Source organism: Micropterus dolomieu, linkage group LG17, assembly GCF_021292245.1.
Source record: "Micropterus dolomieu isolate WLL.071019.BEF.003 ecotype Adirondacks linkage group LG17, ASM2129224v1, whole genome shotgun sequence".
Lineage (NCBI taxonomy): Eukaryota > Metazoa > Chordata > Actinopteri > Centrarchiformes > Centrarchidae > Micropterus > Micropterus dolomieu.
Window position 1 is genome coordinate 14,000,251 of NC_060166.1, and position 20,159 is coordinate 14,020,409.

General features: G+C 41.3%; 1 protein-coding gene across 3 annotated transcripts in view; it reads right to left on the minus strand.

Annotated features, from left to right (window-relative positions):
- kcnj5 (potassium inwardly rectifying channel subfamily J member 5) overlaps window positions 1-15,361 on the minus strand; it is a 33,733-nt gene extending 18,372 nt beyond the window's left edge. Inside the window, exon 1 of one of the 3 annotated variants that reach the window (XM_046073535.1) lies at window positions 15,338-15,361. The gene's annotated coding sequence lies outside the window, so the exon portion shown is untranslated. Of the gene's footprint in view, window positions 1-6,658; window positions 6,772-15,337 lie in introns of those variants that run through there. The other 2 variants (XM_046073534.1, XM_046073536.1) reach the window with 2 other exon arrangements.
- Window positions 15,362-20,159: the final 4,798 nt, after the last annotated feature.

Below are 20,159 nucleotides of genomic sequence, written 5' to 3' on the forward strand. Positions count from 1 at the left end.
ACAATTAAATTAAGTTTTAAAACATACACATCTTTAAATTCAATTCATTGATCACCAACATTAAAATGAACCAACACAACAGATAGATAGATAGATAGCGTCACTAGAAAACATATCACATAAATAAGCTTGCCGGAAATATGTTTTTATCAACATAACAAGACAGGATTTTAAACCATCGGCTGGTCGGTTCACCACTTTGGTCCAAACTGGAATATCTTGATAAGTATGACATAAAATGCTATGAAATTTTGGATAGGCATTCATGGTCCCCAGGTGATCATCTGTAAAAACTTTGATCCCCTGACCTTTCATCAACTGCCATCATTAGATCAAAATTTCTGTTTATTCAACAATGGCTATGACCCTCATAACTAATAACTATGGTTAGGGACCAATTGTGTTCGTCATAGACTTGAGTCACGAGGCATCACACGTTGCTTTTGTTGTCTAAACCCAACCACACATGGGACTGAGGAGGCGACATCTTGCATGTGGTGCAAAAAGTAGCACTTCCAGGAATTATGTTTCGCTCAAAATGTGTTTGATGCAAAACAAATCAGTTGTACATAATGTTTTTTGCCGACGGGGCGCATTCATGAATACAGCACCTGAACAACCAGAAGATGCATTTGCTGCTTAGCCTGTAAAAATATATACATGCTGGATTAAATATTGACATACATATATGTTGAAATATGAACTTATATTTGATGTTCAGTTGTTACAACATACATGTTTTTAAAGTGTCAAAAAATGTTGACATTTTCAGCAGCTCAATAAACTTCAATTCACTGATCACCACCATTAAAATGAACCAATGCAACAAAGAATGCCAAAGTTGCAGTGCCCTCAGAACACATTTCAAGCTGTATCCATTAGATCATAGACTAAAGATCTAAATTGCAACCTCTTTAAAATGTACACATATTTTGTCTATGCTAACAATGTTGTGTTGATGTATAGTGCAACCCCCCAGGCACATTAGTTTCTGCTTGTCATTTAATTTGCTTCAATTTGTCAATATGTCAATATGTACCAGTTGGTGTAATTATAACCCAAAGAAACCCATCTGGGCAGTTTGAACTATACACTTTAAAAGGTAAGATATTTAACATATTCAACATATTTGCATCTATATTGGTTGTAATATTTTGTCTAAATATTCTATGTGAAGGTTTTTGTTATACAGGTATATACTGTACAGGGAAGCTACTGTTATCTCGCTTGTAAACTCAAGGAATAACATTGTACTGTATGTGAAGAATTTCATTTTTTAACTACTTTTGTTAAGCTGATTCAACAATAAAGGCAAAGTTTAACTTTGGAAGTCGAAGAAATGCAGAATTCACAAGCTTCTGCTCAGTGAAAGAAATCTTACTATTTGTGGCCATACTCTTTTAACTGACTTCAACTTTTATACATATTATTCTGTTTTTTAAATAAATATAGAAAATCATCGCAATGCAAAAAGCATTAGCTTACCAATGATAATCATATGCAAAACCTAACCCATCCTCACCAGAAAAATGGCCGCAGAAGTTGATTATGCAGCAGCTTATTACGACTCATATTTAGATCTTCTGTTAGGCTACGAGCTCTAGAGGTGGAAGAAATCAGGTGATGTAGTATAAAGAGTAACAAAGTCCACGCAAGTATGTGGTGGGGTGGATGGATGTGTAAAGTAAACTCAGGACTTTAACAAAGGAGACTGAGGTTTGAGTCACATGTGAAAGAAAGTCAAACTTGCCATATTCAAAGTTTTTATTTAAATAAAATTTCATACGTGACTTACGTCTTACGTGATTTACGACTTATGTGACTTACTAATAACGTATTTCTTTTAACAGAAACCACAACAGAAACTCCTAAATCCAACCAAGAACTTTTGTTGCCTAAACCTAACAAAACTACAACCGTTTCACAAAGTTTACCACGTGGTACGCCGGTAGGCCTGTCGCTGGACTGGTACTTGCCAATGCTTATATCATTTTCAGTGTAATAATATTACTTTTCCCAGTAACTAAGTAGTATAACTAATTACTTTTCTAAAACGGTAATATTATTACTAGTGACTAAGGCAAGTAACGCTGTGTTACTCGTTACTGAACGCACCATCCTTGACGTAAATCCACGACTGCGGTGCAGCTCAGCGGCACCTGACTTTGTTGTTCATGTCGCTGATAGCCAAAACTAAAGGAAGAATGTAGAACGAGGGAGAGAGGCGTTCTGTCCACAGCTGTAGCTACTGTCATTGTTGTGTCACAGTCTAAGATGCAAAGAACATTGTCGTCTATTGTAAACTCTGTGTGACCAGCAAAAACCGCAAACAAATTTACATCTGATTTATTGAAGCATCTGCTGAAGCAGCACAGTGACGTGAAACTTACAGAGAGAAACTCTAGCAGCTACTGCCACTGATGCTTGGAATGTTTTGTAACTACTGAATACTGCTCTTATAAACAGGCTACATGTGCAGCTGTTTAAAAGTCGGGATTTACTTGCTTTATTTTTTCATTTCAGCCGCTGGTGTTAATAAACGTTAGGCCTAGGCTACATGCTTTGTAAAAACCACACTCCTTGCTGCTGTTATGGATATGTTGTTAGTTAAAAAGTTGGGAGAGACTGCTTTGATTGGGCAGGAAGGGCGGTGGTAGTGAAAGCAGTGTTTCCCATAATTAGCCTATAATTTGGATAATTATCAACGCTGACAGCCACATACTGATTTCCCAAATTTTTACTAGTCATATTTAAAATCATTTTTTATTATGGAGCTGTATTGAGGAGCATATATTCGTGTAGCACCTCCTGGCTCGCTCCCTTTTTCTCTGCACAAACCCTCCCCCCCCAGCTGTCATTCTGTGGGAAACACTGGAAAGTAATATAGTAACGTAACTAGTAACGTAACTAGTTACTTTTATCTGCCAGTAATAAGTAAAGAAATAATATTACTTTTTTAAGGAGTAATAAGTAACTAGTAATATATTACAATTTCTGAGTAACTTGCCGAACACATCATTTTGGAGAATGTTCATATAGGGGAGACCAGATATGGTTGTAACACTTTTTGTTTCTGCAACAACAAATCTACCCCGGTAGTGGGGTAGGTTGTAACAAATTAATGCTGGTAACCTTGGACTGCAGGCTTGGTAGGCCCAGAGATTGCATAGGGCACTCTGTAAAAATTATAAATTCAAGAAAGTGTATGTAAGAGATGGCTGTTATACTTTTTAAATAAGTGTTACACCCCACTCCTGTCAGCCCTTGTTTAGCTAGCTGTATTAGCATAGTGGTTTGAAATTAGCAGAGGGAAAATGCATCACAGGTTGCCTAATAAACTACATTTTCATCTAATAAAAGACATAATTTTATCTGCAATAGTTTAGATACTAAACAAAATATAGTCTTGGTCAAAATTACTTTCTAACTTCAAAATAATTTTTTTTCTCTGTATATTCTAAATGTGCCTGTTTCCAGCCTTGACAACCACTATCAATGGAAGTAGGTAAATACTGAAATGATAACATGGCTCCTATACAATCCCTAATTGGTGGAATTGGTGATGTTAACACTGTCCCCAACCTACAACCATACCCGGTTTCCCCTATGTCATTGTACTTTCCAACGGATATGTATGTCGCTTTGGAAATTGGTTATATAGCCTATGTTGTTTTGGGACAGTTGAAAGTTTACCTATTTTGTCATTTAGGCATAAAAACGTGTTGGCAAAACCAGCTGAGGCTATGGCACAGCTCTCTCTCTCACTTCCATAATGTGGAGTTCAGTCAAAAGTATAATAGCATAATGTCAGTGATATCAGTGAAATCAATTGGTCAGTCCACCATTTTGGTCCAGACTGGAATATCCCGATATGTATTGTATGAACTGCCATGAAATTTTGTACAGGTATTCATGGTCCCCAGGTGATTATCTGTAAAATTGGGTTATGACCCTCCTAACTAATAACTGAGATGAGGGACCACTTGTGTTCGTCACGGGCTTGAATCATGAGGCAATACACGTTGCTTTTGTTGTCTAAACCCAACCACACATGGGACTGAGGAGGCGACATCTTGCATGTGGTGCAAAAAGTAGCACTTCCAGGAATTATGTTTTGCTCAAAATGTGTTTGATGCAAAACATATCAGTTGTACATAATGTTTTTTTGCCGACAGGGTTGGCGCATTCATGAATACAGCACCTGAACAAGCAGTAGATGCATTTGCTGCTTAGCCTGTAAAAATACACGCAACCTGAATTAAATACTAACTTATACATGTTTAAATAGGAACTTATATTTGAAGTTAAACACAATATCACATCAAGAAAAACAAGATTGGTGTGTATGTCCTGAATGTACTTGTACTGTATGTACATTGCATGCATGATTAAGGTGCAGAATGTTCACTGCTGGAAGACCTAAACAAAGAGCAGGCTCGTCATTACCCGCGTCACCAGTTGCTTCGACTACACGTGCCCACATGCAGACATACACAGAAACACAACTACAACACAAACACACTGCTCTCACACTCTACCACAGCCACATCATCCTTCAGAGCAGAGGCAGTGATTGCTTTCTTAATCTGCTAGAGACAGAGAAATAAATACTGTCACAGAAAATCTAATTGTCTCTTTTAGTTTACATTTATTCTGATATAAAACAAGTGTACATATTATCTTTGTGGTTGTTTTTAGCTCCACTGGAGCAACTATGTGCTGACAGTCTGCACTTTGTGTGATGTTATATTAAAAAGTATTTCTCTGCTCCTGAGTTGTATGCTAAAACAGGTATTTTTAAACATCACGTTATGTGAGGTACAAAGTGATAAGTAGAAAAGGAACACTTTCAATGTCTCCTGAATGATGTTGGATTTAATAACAGCCACTGCTATAGTTATAGAGGGAAGTGGGGGTGTGAATGTGTTAGGGGGGATAAAGCCCTAATTTTAGCAGCAATCTTACAACACCTTTGGAGCTCTACAAGAGGCAATTAAATTATAGAGCCCCTGGGTGTTGTTTGAAAATCAACTACTTTTTATTTACTAAAAAGAACAAGGGCCTTGTAAGCAACCACGCAAAAGAACATAGGTAAATTACTTTTGCCCCTGGTTCCTGACCTTAACAACATCTGACATTTCTTTGTCATCTGTCTTTGATGTTACTCTATTTGATCGCTGACAAGCGAAGAGAGGGAATGCAAAGGCAAGTGTGGAAAAGTGAGAGGACCACGTCACAAATCAGATCCACACAGGAATGTAGTGTTGACATGGATGGTCCAAAGCAAAGGGCAGAGTGACGTGACAGGCATCCGAACAGGGAAAAGACAGACAGACAGACAGACAGCAGAGGCGCAGGACACACACAAAGCTTCCGAAAAAACTCGCTGAATACATTACAGGGGTTGCAAGGTCTCGCTTTCTGACTCATTTTAGGTTTTCTCATGAATTAAACATGACTCCCTGGAGATTTGTGAACTCCAGACCTGTGTGTATTTTCAGCAAGGCTGTGATTGCGGTGTCTGTTCACAGCAGCAGACTCAACACGCCCAAATGAGAGGTGTTCGAACATGGATACCCGCTGGGGTGCTTTATCTTGGTGCGTTAAGAGGGTAACAAGCATTTATCTTGTTACCGGGAGAGTGGCAGGATGCTTTGGCTGAATTGTGTTTGTGTCCTGATAACAAGAGCACTCATCTGTTGTGCTTAAATCCAATGGGTACTAGTAAACCAGGGAACTTGCTTCCTAAGGGATATCTTAAGGACATATATTTTCCTTATTTGCTGACACTGTCCGCTGTAAACAATTATCTGCACAGAGCACAGCAAAATGTGAATCTTTTTCTTTCTAACCCGTGGCAAGCTCTATAATTCCTCCCTACGGCCTGTATTGTACCAAATATCACTTGCTTCATGATTTAATTTTCTTCATTTTCAGAACTTCAGAAACTTGTGTTGTCAGCTCTGTGTGCAGCTCTGAAGAAAAGAGCTGGCTTGGAGCTGAGCCAAGAGAAGGTTTTTTTCAATACTAATCACTGCTCCAATAAAGCCCCTGCAACAGATTCATTACCCCAATTATAATTCTCACTTGATCAACACAATTGTAAACTCTTTCATTCTGTGAATTACTTTTTTATTTCCCATTATATGGAGGTTATCCATTTAGTTTTCCACTCTGTAGAGAAACACTGTTTCCTGCTTGAAATTTGCACAGACGTGCTTATTTTACAAAGGCTGAGAATGCTGCTTGCAGCTGTTAGGTAAAAGATTTGTATCTTTTCAGGAATTACAAAATATCAGCAGTATTTTATAAAAAAAAAAAATATATATATATACACAATATTTCAGTAACCTTTCTCTACACCAGACTCTGACCTGACAATAGTGCTTATACTGCTGAGCATGACAATTTTACAAATGGCAGTAAGATGATGCAAATTCAGCAGTATTCCTTAATTTCCAATACAAATTTGACTATATGTGGGCACTCATCCATAGATTTTGAGGTCATAGCTCACAGTTTTCTGTCGGTTCATCAAATACACTGCTGACAAAGGAGAGAAAAAATAGGCAAAAAAAAGGAGGAAAGGGAAAAAACAAAAGAAAAGGTTTGCAGCAGAGCTCAGCTTTTAAGATATTGAAACAGCATCTATATTTACCGAATCACTGCATCGGATAGATATCTACACTGGCAGAGTTGTTCCAGCTTATCTGCGGTCTCTGTTTCTTGGCAATGGAAGCACTAGAACTTTCTATTTCCATGATTCCCTGCCCTCTTTCACTCCTCCCCTTGAGTGAAAGCGAAGAGTCATGGTTACCGGGCCTGTCATGACTATGTCCCTGGCTAAGATTGGCCCATAAAATAACATGGCTTCATCCCTATCTCTGCTCACTTATGACACTTTGAGGTCGGGTGGGTCAAATGACTAAAAACGTCCCCAGCTAGTTAGTTGGCTCTAGGCCCAGCAAACACGCCCGCACGCGCGCACACACACACAAACTTCATAGCATCCCTTCCTTCCATTTATGCCTGATAGTGAGCTGAGTGTATCCTGTTGTGTCCTTCACATGGATGACCTTCTCTGGAGTGACACTGCTGCACTGAGACTCACTCTGGAGAAACAATTTCCCTAATGATATGTCCAACTCCCTGTCTCTCTGTCTTTCTCTCTCTCTCTCTGTCTCTCTCTCTCTTCCACACACTCTCTCTCACACACACACACACACACACACGCATCATCATGTCAGAGGGCATTACATTGACTTACATTAATTTCCTGGAGACTTGTCCTAACCAAAACCACTACTTGGCTTCGCTAACTCTAACCTTAAACCAAGTCTCCACCCTAAAATTGAATTAATCACATCATGGGGACTTGAGTTTCGTCCCCAAAAATGAAGTCCCTACAATGTGACACATTTATCTAACCACAACATGAGCACTACATGTCCCCCCCCCCCCACACACAGACACACTTGCTGTCCTTCATTCAATCTCACTCTCCCAGTACATTTTGCACACAGTGGTTCAAGCCAAGAATAGCTGTTGCTTTACTGCGTGTTTGAGATCTGTCTACTTCAATGGAGTATGTTAAAAGCTAGCCAAGATTTCACAGTGCTGCTGAGTGGAGCTTGGATGGGATTAAAACCCAACACCTACTGGAGACACATAACACCCTCTTCAACCACACTGGCGTGGAGCATGACAGATTTGATGGAAAGATGTGTGAGGTTGAGTGGGTGGGCATGCTCCCCAACACCCTGTTTGTTTTTCTTATCTGGTGTTTCTGTCAAGTCCTTGCCTCTTGTAGATCCCAGATTCCATATGCCACTGCTCTGTCTTAGAAGGCAATGATGAACTTAATTTGGAATGAGAGGGAATCATGTGGAGATGAGTACAATATAAATATACAGTCCCCTCCAAAAGTATTAGAACGTTAAGGCAAATTCCTTTGTTTTTGTTGTTCACTGAAGACATTTGGGTTTAAGATGAAAAGATGAGTATGAGACAAGAGTCCAGAATTTCGGCTTTTATTTCCTGGTATTCACATCTAGATGTGTTAAACAACTCAGGACATACCACCCTCTGTTTGAACCCACCCATTTTTCAAGTGAGCAAAACTATTGGAACATGTGACTGACAGATGTTTCTTGTTGCCCAGGTATTGCCTTTTAGGTTGATTGTCCAAACATTAAATAGCTCTGCATGACTAGTCTAAGTTTCATCCTTGGTTCAAACCTATAAAGACTGCATTTCCTGTTAAAGAGGATAAACCAACATGAAGACCAGAGAGCTGTCTATGGGAGAAAAGTAAGCCATTGTCAAGCTGAGAAAAGAAGGAAAATTGACCAGAGCCATTGGACAAACATTGGGCATAACAAGCACAACAATTTGGAATGTCCTGAAAAGAAAGAAACTACTGGTGTACTGAGCAACAGACATCCAACAGGTCGGCCAAGGAAAACAACAGTAGTTGATGACAGAAATATCGTGAGAGCTGTGAAGAAACCCCCCAAAATATCAGTAAGTGACATCACCAACGACCTCCACAGTGCAGGGGTGAAGGTATCACAATCCACTGTTCGAAGAAGACTCAGAGAGCAGAAATATAGAGGCCACACCACAAGATGCAAACCGCTCATCAGCAGGAAGAATCAGAAGGCCAGATTGAAATTTGCAAAGAAGTACAGAGATGAGCCGCAAAAGTTCTGGAACACAATCTTATTGATTGATGAGACCAAGATTAATCTCTACCAAAGTGATGGAAAGGCCAAAGTGTGGAGAAAGAAAGAAACTGCTTATGATCCGAAGCATACAAGCTCATCTGTGAAGCCTGGTGGAGGTAATGTCATGGCTTGGGCGTGCATGGCTGCTTCAGGAACAGGCTCATTAATATTTATTGATGATGTAACTGATCATGGTAGCAGCAGAATGACTTCAGAAGTGGACAGAAACATTTTGTCTGCCAATTTAAGGAGAAATGCATTGAAACTAATTGGGAGGAAGTTTCTCATGCAGCAGGTCAATGACCCAAAGCACACTGCCAACAAAACAAAGGACTTCATCAGGGGAAAAAGTGGAAGGTTTTAGACTGGCCAAGTCAATCACCTGACCTTAACCCAACAGAGCATGCATTTCACCTCCTTAAGAGGAGACTGAAGGAAGAAACACCCCAAAACAAACAAGAACTGAAATAAGTTGTGGTAAAAGCCTGGAATAGCATCACAAATGAACAGTTGGTGATGTCGATGGGTCGCAGGCTTGAGGCAGTTATTGCAAGCAAGGGTTATGCCACCAAATATTAAATGTTTTTTACTTTAAGTTTATTTGTTCCATTACTTTTGCTCACCTAAGAATGCTGTGGTCTGATACAAACGTTGATATATCCTGAGTTGTTTCACCTCAGTGTAGGACAGGAGAGAAGGGGAGGAAGGGATGAGGGAGGATGGGAGGAAATGAGCAGGGTGGGAGAGGACTGCAGAGCAAGGCAGCATAAGGCGAACGCCGGAGGAGCCAAAGGTCAAAAGGTTCTTGATTGGAATTCCTGACCTGCTTCAATGTCTCCCCATGCTTGTCCCTCTGATGAGCCTTCCTCTCTATCGTCATCACATGCCAAGACAGAATAAACTGAGATAACGATCCTACAGTTGCATCTTAAAAAAATCTCAGACCAGCTTGTTTGGTGAAGCTGCTGAGTAATACACCCTTTGCTCAGTGCACTTTCTGCCAAGGTGTCCTTTAGTGATGGGCTTAAACTCTGTTGACCACAGTAGATGACATGGTGTGAATGAGACTGTTGCAAAAAGAGCTTAGCAATCACTTCATCTTTAAAAGTGTTTAAAAGACGAAGCATGTCAAATAAAAACAATCCATGTAGTCACACTACAGGCCTTATTAACCATGCGGTACTTCTCTTTTCTATCTGATGTGTTTCTCCTGGGTGATCGATGCTCAAGCTTCATAGATGCTTATGTAAAACCTGTAAAATTCCCTCCAGATGTAGTAGAGACCTGAATGTCTTTGCTGCCTATATTTTAATGATACTGCAGTGATAAACAACATCCTTTTTTTCAAATGCTCAAAATGAAATGTGTGCATGTATTGATTGTCCTCTATTTGCATTGCACGTGGTGCTAAATTGTCCATGCACCATATGAATCACTGTGCCCTGAATTTAGCTAAGCTGCCAGTGTGTCTGTGCATGAATGTAAGCTAATCATATTCATGGGCGTTTGTTATGCTGGCCAGTTAAAGTGACTATTGTTGTACTGTTTTTGTTTTTAAATCATTCACGTAACTAAATATCAAAATCAGCCAACTGCATGTACAAGTGTGATATTTACAACTATATGCACCATATGAATGCAGGAATCCTGTAATGCAATTAACATAAACCCTCATGTGATTTAATTAAACTTGCCTGACCTGAATGCGTGTCAGCTTGACACGAGACATCAACGCATCTATGCTATTGTCTGCCATGCTTAACAAAGGAGTCCCAGTAAACAGTATGAGGGATCCTTTATTATAATAACGCCAGATAAAGTGAAGCTAAACAGTGGAGCTAAACCAGGAGCAGGAGATGCTGGAGATCTCATTCCACATAACCTGCTGCTGACAGATAAGAACATAAACCATAATGAAGATTCTGAGGGCTTGTTAACCTGGACATGGGATGTATACTGGAATGCATTTTCACAGTTGTTAAAATGTAATCTATGACATATAATATTGAATAGTCTTTTTGGTAACCATGTAGTGTTTCTACATAATTTGATTTCAAATCACCTGAAAGGTAAACAAGACTGTCTCAGATGAGCACACTGACCGACATTAAGAGCAAGGTGACCTGAAACAAGAAGCTATTTTCATATTATTATTTGCATATTTGTTGATCATTTTACACATGCAGAAGGCAGGACTTTTATTTTGACGAACCGCTAGAATGCGACTCACAGACGCAACAATGCCTTTATTGCTTTGGTAAGGTAGGGGTAATGGAACAAGAAAGAGAAGCCACTAACTAAGCCCCTAATGCAGCTTCCAGAGGCAGAGCTGATCCAGTTCATTAATTTATTTACACAATAAGCACAACATGCACGTATGGCAGACAGAAACATGGAACCAAGACATGATACACAGCAACTTAACATAGGAAGCTCTGGTAGGGAGTGAGTGGAAAAGGGCTGATGTAGGGTTGATGAGAAAGAGAGGAAACAGGTGAGCAGGGAAGGTCAGGTAACTGCAGGGCTGATGACAGAAGTGGAAGCAAGTATGTAAATGGGTGGGATAATCAGGTGATGTGGAAAGGAGGGAATGTCCGAGGGCATCTGGTGGACAGATGAAAAATGGCAACAAAAGCACCTGGGGAACCAGGGAAGTGGCTGAAGAGGAGACGTCCCCTCAAGGGACGAATTGTAGATGTTCCATCAGGCTGGTCAGGAAAGGATTCAGGAGCAAGTAGTCTGGGAACTGAAGAACATGGGTGGTGCAGAAGGATGGCATGAGGGCTGGGAGGAGCAGGAGACCTCAGGCTGGTGATGAGGCTGGAGGTCAGGAAAGGCAGCTGCCACCAGAAGATGCTGCTGCAGGTTGACACAGCCCATTTAATAAGCATGCATTGTCTGGAGTTCAGGCTCGGAGGATGGTGGCTGGAGAGCAGGACTATAGCCACCCGCTAAAGTGCAGGGCAGGGGACTACCCGCTGGAGTGCAGAGACGGAGGCTGGTGACAGGGCTGCAGGATTTGGGGAAAGCGGCAGCTGGGAGACCGACAGGTGAGGCTGTGGAGCCAGGGAAACAGGATCCTGCTGAACCATAGCCATAGGAGACTGCTGCAGCTCAGACTAAGTGGATTACTGCAGCTCAGGAGGAACTGGTGACTGCTGCAGCTCAGGAGGGACTGATGAGTGAGAGCTGCCAGGCAGCTGACTGGGATGCAGACTGGGGACCTGACATGGCTTGTGGCATTTCGGTGTTTCTGGTGAATAGGCAGAAGTGCTGTGCAACTGAGTCTCAGTGGCACTTGGCAGCTGAACAAGCTAGTGACATCAGGACCCATCTCCTTATGGAGAGTCCTCAGTATGCTGTACTGTAAAAATAGCATAGCTAGTCTCTTCAAAAGGGTGACCACTGGGCATTAGGGTGGCTCTTCAGATCTTCCCTAGACAAGTAGAAGGCTAGCCTGCTCAGAACAGACATGTAATGGGCTAACAGGCTCAGGAAAGGAAGGCTTCAGACTTACAAACCTAAGCATAATGGACTGGAGTGGAAGCTGGTTGCTAGCGGGCCAATGTGAAGGCTGGAGGCTAGCACACTGGATGCTAGCAGGCGGGCAAAGTCCCAAACACTGGTAACTGCAGGGCTGATAAGTGGGAACAGGTGTGTAAATGCGAGGGGTAGTCAGGTGATGTGGAAAGGAGGGAAAGTCCGGGGGCATTTGGTGGACATATGTAAAATGATAATGAAAGGTCCAGGGGAACCAAGGATGTGGGTGAAGAGGAGGGACAGAGTATGACAACAGTATTAAACAACACTTGCTGTTAGGCCTACAACCAGTAACTTTAACACAGGGCCTTGAATTTGCATTGGTTGCAGATTTTTTAAGGATCAAGACAATTTATTTATATAACACACAAGGAATGTTTGGCGACATGTAAGTTTGTAGTCCCTTCATGCTAAACATATAGAACATAACTGTAAATAAAATTTATTAAACAGGGTAGCATGCTAAACACAACAAATAACGTAAAACAATGTAGGTTTAGGTCTAGGATAATGTAAACAGCAGTGACAAGATAGTGATGACAATGTGGTTTTCATCTCCACATAAAAAGTCTGACATTTGGGAGAGAGTCAGAGTGTCCATCCACTTTGACTGTGTTTGAGCACCAAGCATAATCAACGTAAATATAGAATCCGCCTGCTCTCATCTTGCTTGAGTCTTGTGCTCTGTCCTCTCAGAACACGGCCCACCTGTGCTTGATCTGGGATGTTGATGGAGAAGGTGTCTGTAAAGGTAAGATAGAACAGTCTCTGGTTTCCTGTTGCTTGGCCAGCCAGAGTCCCATTTCATCCAGACCGAACATTAGCCAGCCTTAATTCCAAGTTGGGCCAGGAGGAAGATCGCCACGCTCGACGTGGTGCCTGTTCCAGATGATCTAGGTTCATGGGTCATCTCAAGGGATGCTGCTCTTTAATCCAAACTCTGGGTTCCTTTTCCAATTGCTGTATTTATGTTATAGGTATTGTGTTTCAGCAATAAAACCGAAAAATAAAAACAGATGAAAATAGAAATGTAGTGGATAAGAACCATTTTCCTTAGGAAAGGACTAGATTGTGTAAGAAATGTTATGCTGTTTATCAGTTTCATTCAAATACCAAGAGATTGAATTGTAGTCATATACAGCTCAAACTAAAGTGCACAACCTAAAACTTAAGGATAATATACACATCACAACTAATTCAGTAGTGTTGCATAAATAAGGCATGTGGGTCTCAACCGCCCAATAAAAAATACTGTATTTTTATGCAGTACTCTGACATGTACACACATTTTCCATGGCACTAAATACAAAAAAGAAAAAAATCCTAACGCCTGGCTAAGCTCTTGACACAAATGTGCCGCTGCAGTATTAGTGAATGTGGATCTGCTTGACGAACGGCGCCTTCCCCACATCCCCTACAGACTCACAGTCTTGACTAAATAAACAGAGGCAATTAATTATTCACAGTGTCTTCTCTTTTGAGAGTTTTCTAAGATCCTGCTGTGTACTATATCCTTTTTCCTTTTTTGTCCACTTGTTAGGGAGATCAGGACATGGATAATAACTGAGCAGGAGGGGAGCAAGGTACGCAGCGCTGAGTTGCAGCTATGATAGCGCTGAGGTCAAAAGGCCATCCATCAAAAAACATTACTTCTTAGTGGTTTACACTTCCCTCTAGACTCTTTAAATAGCCAATCACGGTTCATCCAGCTGTGAGCATCATGGTAGATTACGGTGATAAAAGTAGCCTTAAGTGTGGCAAACAGACAGGTTTTGTTGCAAAGCCATTATTAAGAAATCATTTTGTCAGTATGGGCTTTCCCTTTCCTCTTGCTCCATTGGGTTTGAGTTAAGCATGTGCCATATGTAAAAATGTGGTTAATATTGACTGCAGACAAGGTTTGCACTTCCTCCATGGTGTGCCAGAGAACAGATATTTAAAAAATTACGATTGCTTTGGTGCAGTCTTGACATTTCCTGATGAGACAATACGAGGAAGGACAGATGCTTTGGGGAAACTGTGTTCGATTAATGTGGCTGCTCAGCCCACTGCATCGTCATCAAAGTTTTACAGCAACAACTCTCGAGATGTGTGTCCTGCAGAGTGCACTGTACCGGAGCTACAACTGAGGAGAAAATAGTGGTGTACATCACACATTAAAGCAAGCAGCCCTAATCCTCAGCCCAGAGAGATTGTTTCATGGGAATCAATATAAATGATTTTCTCTCAATGCTTCTAGTGTAGCCTACAATATTCATGAAAACATTGCAACAGCTACCAATACCCCACATCTGCCGCTTTATCTCCTGCTTTTGTTGAATGTATAAAAATGTGTAAGAGCTAAAACATGCATTGTGTGACAGTGATACAAACCCCCTCCTCCCACACACACACACACACACACAGACGCATTTACAGTAACACACACATGCACATTGACTCCTGCTTCTGGTCCTGCTGCTGCTACGCTCGTAAAACTCCTGCATTGCACTGAGAGATCTACAGCACAGCACACGAGTCTGCACAAACAGCAAGAGTGTTGACAGGCTTTTCTCTGCTTGCGTCAGAGAAATCCATTGCCTTTTTGATTACCCTGCCCCCGCCATGAGAGCAAGGAGATGCATGGTGATGATCTATGTATCTCTCCGGTGACATAAGATGAAGGAGACAAGATGTGATGATAAAGGTTGTAACCGATTGAGGAGGGTAATCCAGCCACTTTTCCCATGATCACTTTCCTGCTCCTGCTCTCTTTCTGTTGCCTTGCTTTATCTCACATCTTCTCTCGCTATCTGTCCTTGTCTCCCTGTTTCTAGCTTTTGTAACTCTAATAGTTTTTGATCTGCTTTCATGTAATGCATACTTTTTTATTTGGCAAGCATCTCCAGTTGGGATTTGTGGCTGTGAAATGAAACACATCAACACAGCAGGCGATGCCATCCACAGACAAACTGAGAGGAGACAGCTTGGATGTGGAGCCACAGTACCATGCATTAGCGGCTTTACAACCTCCTCTATCCTCTCTGTCTATTCCTCTGTTTTTTTCTCCATCAGCGGTGCACAAGGCTTACCTTCAGGTCTCTGCAGGAGTAGCTGGCAGGCTCCCTTCGAGGCATTTCACAGCTGCTGATCTCCCCAGGATTGCGCACTCCTTTCCTGGCTTTGTTCAATCAACAACAGCCCTCCTGCCTGCCTCAGCTCTGCTCCTTCTGCTCTTCACCGCTCTCTATCTACTCCTATGTGAGAGGGGGTTTGTCTGTGCATGTGTGTGTGTGTGTGTGTGTGTGTGTGTGTGTGTGTCTGAGGGAAAGAAGGAGAGGAGGAGAGAGAGTGAGAGAGTGAGATAGAGAGAGAGGTAGAGTCAGAGTCAGAGTGGGCGAGAAAAGAGATGGAAAGGATGTAAATATGCGTGTGCTCTCTATTGAATGCTACTCTCTTCTCACTTCCACACAGAGATTGGACCTCTTGTCTGTCAGGATTTGTCCTTTATAAGAGTGTGTGTTTATGCCTATTTACACAGACCCTCAACATCAATGTGTGTGTGTGTGTGTGTGTGTGTGTGTGTGTGTGTCTGTGTGCGTATACATCCACCACATGGCTCCCTTCTCTCGGGCAAAGAGAAATATGTTAAGAGTTAAAAGTCAAGAACAGTATTACAGTGAGAGGTAGGGAAAAGAGAGATTTGTGCGAGTGTGCGTGTGTGTTGGGCATGCGAACAGGAAAAGAGCGATGGTGAAGAGGAGTGTGGTGTAATCAATTGCTCTAAAACTGCAGTTGAAGAAAAAGCCCCAAGGGTTTAAGAGAGATATTAAGTGGAAGCAGAGAAAAGAGTGTTTTTTGAGAAAAAAAAAGAAAGAAAAAAGAAAAAGCAGAAGAGGAAGAAAGTAACAAAGAAAGATGAGAGCAGAGTGAAAAGAATGTGGTAAAGAGGAGCAAGCACAAAGGGCAAGCAGTTAGGTAGAGATAACTGGAGGAAAGGGGCATTTTGACCCAGAATGCATGTTCCAAAGTAGCCTGCAAATCAGGTTTGGTGTCACTTTCACTAAATTCTTGACTTGAATTGCAACTGCAGCTCCACACATAAAGTACACGATGCCTGCTGAATAAACTGAATTTAAAGTATTTTGACCTCAGCTTGGCCACTTGCTCATTTATTATCCCTATATTTAAAATTTTGTTCAGCAACTGCCACAGGGAAGTGGATTCTCTGTGATTGGGAAGTGTGTTAACTTCAGGACATACAGTGCAGAGAGAGACAGATGGATTGGTGCTTGACATTGAGATGTTATTAGGCATGGAGAAAATTTAAGTAGACTTGACAGAAAAGAGGAGGAGTAATGACAGCAAGAGCAAAGAAAGAGAAAGATAGTGAGATGATGACAAGTGGGGGAGGAGCAACAGAAGCAACCAACGCCAGAAAGCCTCTTCATGTATTTCCTGCATTGGGTTTGGGAGAAGATTTATGACTCTGCAGCACCCCTTTGTTCCTCCATGTGCTCTCCCCCCTCCAAGTCGCAGGGGCACAGCAAGATGACTGGGAGATACTACTAGCCTGGGAGCCAATGACAGCAGATTATGGAACATCAAGGAAAGAGGCTGCAATAATGAGGTGCTTGGGATTTGGCTGAGGGATACGAGTTCTGGGCCACACTCGCTCCAGAGGTAACGGTGCTAATCTCAGCAGTGATCCCGAAGTGTTGGTGATCTTAACTGCAAAAATGCGGGTCCTTCGACAGCAGTGCTCCATGGATCCCGCATGTGGATCAGCCTCTCGTGGCTCCCAGTTGTTCAAATCCAGGGGATGTGTAATTATTTCGCCTCCTGAGGTTATACCATTATTGATTAAAGCTGAGCCCCTTCTACCTTATTGCCTCTGCTGTTCATCCTGTAGAGAAATCCATTCAGTTGACTGTACCACCTCACATTAATCACACATCACACAATAATATAGCTTCTTGGCACATTTAAGTGCTTGGGGGAAACTTGTGTGCAGTGTAGAAGCATTTGTAAATTGTTAAGGAGTGTGGGTAACACAACATAATAGGCTCTTCATTGGTCCTTTGATAGATGATCCATAAGAAATATCAAACAGTGGATTATCCTGCTAAGTTGAGCTGCAGGAGAAAGATGCCTATACATATTGTGAAGTGTTGTCTGGTCTGGGTCTCATTTAATATGCAATGCAGATATTTCCATATGAAATCAACTGAGCTATATCACCTATCTTCTCTGTGGGAATGTGCTATTCTATTGTGCATTTTGTGCAGCATGTAAATTGTGGCTTTAAGGTGAATTGGCCATCTGCTGAATTCATACTCCAAACAAATTGGTAGACGAATATCACCAGAAAGTTGAGAACAAGGAACAAGGAAATGCACAGCCCCCACCATTTACTTCAACAAACAGCTAACTTAGCACATTAACACAATCAGTAATGTTATACAATTAGCTACCTTTACACGTTAGCATTAACAGCTGTTTACTTACCATTCTAGAAGAAAAGTTGCAATTCATTGGCCAGTTCATTCCTTACCAACCATGTAAGGGTGAATATGGTGGCCCTGAGAGACCAACGAACTGCAACTTAAGAAAACACGTGCAAATAGATCACAACATATTATGAAAACACAACACAATAAGAAAACACAACACATTACACAATACCAAGTAATAAAGGGCCAGAATCACTGATACCAATAACAATTGGCTTTCTTTCATTCAGGGGAGAACAGTGTGCCATGATTTATGAGGTAAATGCATCATCAATAGGATAAATCTGAATAGATTTTCATGACCACTAAGTTATTTGCCAAAACTTGCCGCCTGCTCCTACCACCAAGAGCTGTCTCCCAGAGCTGGTGGAAAGCAACTCCATTATTCTTGGTTTGCTTCTTTTTGTCACCCAAACAGCCAAATTGAGCTCCCGCGTAGGGTATAAATACAACTGCCAACTTTCGGATGAACTACCCTCTCCTTAGCGCTGCACTATCGCTCACTGCTATCACACCTTTATCAAACAAACAGCTGTATTAAGATTCAGGAATGATATTGAGGAAAAGTGTGCAATAATAAAACTGAAACTATTTGCCATTTATTTTATAATTATAGGCTATATGTACCAAATTATTTTTATTAGATTTATAATATTTCTTTAAGCCATTGGTTCAGTTATTAATTTATGAAAAAGAGACCTCACATTCTTTTATGATAAGATTGATATTGATTGCTAGGCTATAACTGTTATATGTTGAACCTCTATCTTTTATGGAAATTATTACACTCACAAATACAAATCGTCTAAAAAGAAAACACAAACACAACATTTCAAACTACAAATCAAACATTATATTGAAGCATTATATGGTCTAAAGAATATTAAAGCAATTAAAACAGTTCAAATGTGTAAAGATTTAAATATTTTTCTTTAATGCCTTTGTTGCTTGTTACTTGATACCCCTGTGTATCTTGTTGTTTCATCTTCTATTATTCTGTCGTTTTATGTTCTTTTGTTTTGGCTGATTTTTGTATGAGATGACTAAGATTCAATAAAAAAACACTTGTATTGTCTATCAGACAAAAGCATTATTTTATAAAACACAATACAACGGTAGTCGGTGCGGAACGGCCTGAGTTAGCCTCTGGTAGCCGTCCTTCGGCATCCCCTGTGCAGCCAGGAAGGAGGGGGGGCTGGGTGACTGTCCGAAGGAGGAATAGTTGTAAGCATTCAAAGTCCACGGGGCACCATCAACCTGTTCACGTTTCTAAAAGATTTTCCCCTCTCAGCGACACACCCGCTGAGAAACCAACTCTGATCATTGGCAGCTCCATTTTGAGAAACGTGAAGTTAGCGAAGCCAGCGGCCATAGTTAAGTGCATCCCTGGGGCCAGAACGGGCGACATTGAGTCTTATTTGAAACTGCTGGCTAAGGATAAACGTAAATACAGTAAGATTGTTATTCACGTTGGCGGTAATGACTCCCGGTTACGCCAATCGGAGGTCACTAAGATTAATGTTGAGTCGGTGTGTACATATGCAAAAACAATGTCGGACACCATAGTTTTCTCTTTTTTTTCCTTTTTTTTCTCTGGACCCCTGCCAAATCTGACCAGTGATGACATGTATAGCTGCATGTCGTCATTCCGCCGCAGGTTGTCGAGGTGGTGTCCAGCAAACGATGTGGGCTTTGTAGATCATTGGCAGACTTTCTGGGGAAGACCTGGTCTGATCCGGAGAGACGGCATCCATCCCACTTGGGAAGGAGCAGCTCTCATTTCTAGAAATCTGGCCAAGTTTATTAGTGGACCAAATCCATGACAACCCAGAGTTGAGACCAGGAGGCAGAGTCGCAGTCTAACACACTTCTCTGCTCCTCCATTTCAGGAGTTACTTAGTGAAAATCCTATAGTGACGGTATCTGTCCCCCGACCATCGAAATTATTTAAAAAGGTAAACAGAAGAAGAGCTGTGCATAAAAACCTCATAAAAATTAAAACCACAAGAGCAATAGTGCAAACTAATAGGAGAGTTAAATGTGGACTCTTAAACATCAGATCTCTCTCTTCTAAAGGTGTACTAGTAAATGAACTAATATCAGATTTTGATATTGATTTATTTTGTCTTACTGAAACCTGGCTGGGTGATGAAGAATATGTTAGCCTAAATGAATCCACCCCTCCCAGTCATATTAATACTCACATTCCTCGAGGCACAGGCCGAGGAGGTGGAGTTGCAGCTATCTTCGACTCTAGCCTACTAATCAGCTCTAAACCTAAACTAAACTATAACTCATTTGAAAGCCTTGTTCTTAGTCTTTCGCACCCAAGTTGGAAATCACTGCAACCAATTCTCTTCATTATAGTGTACCGAGCACCTGGCCCGTACTCTGAATTCTT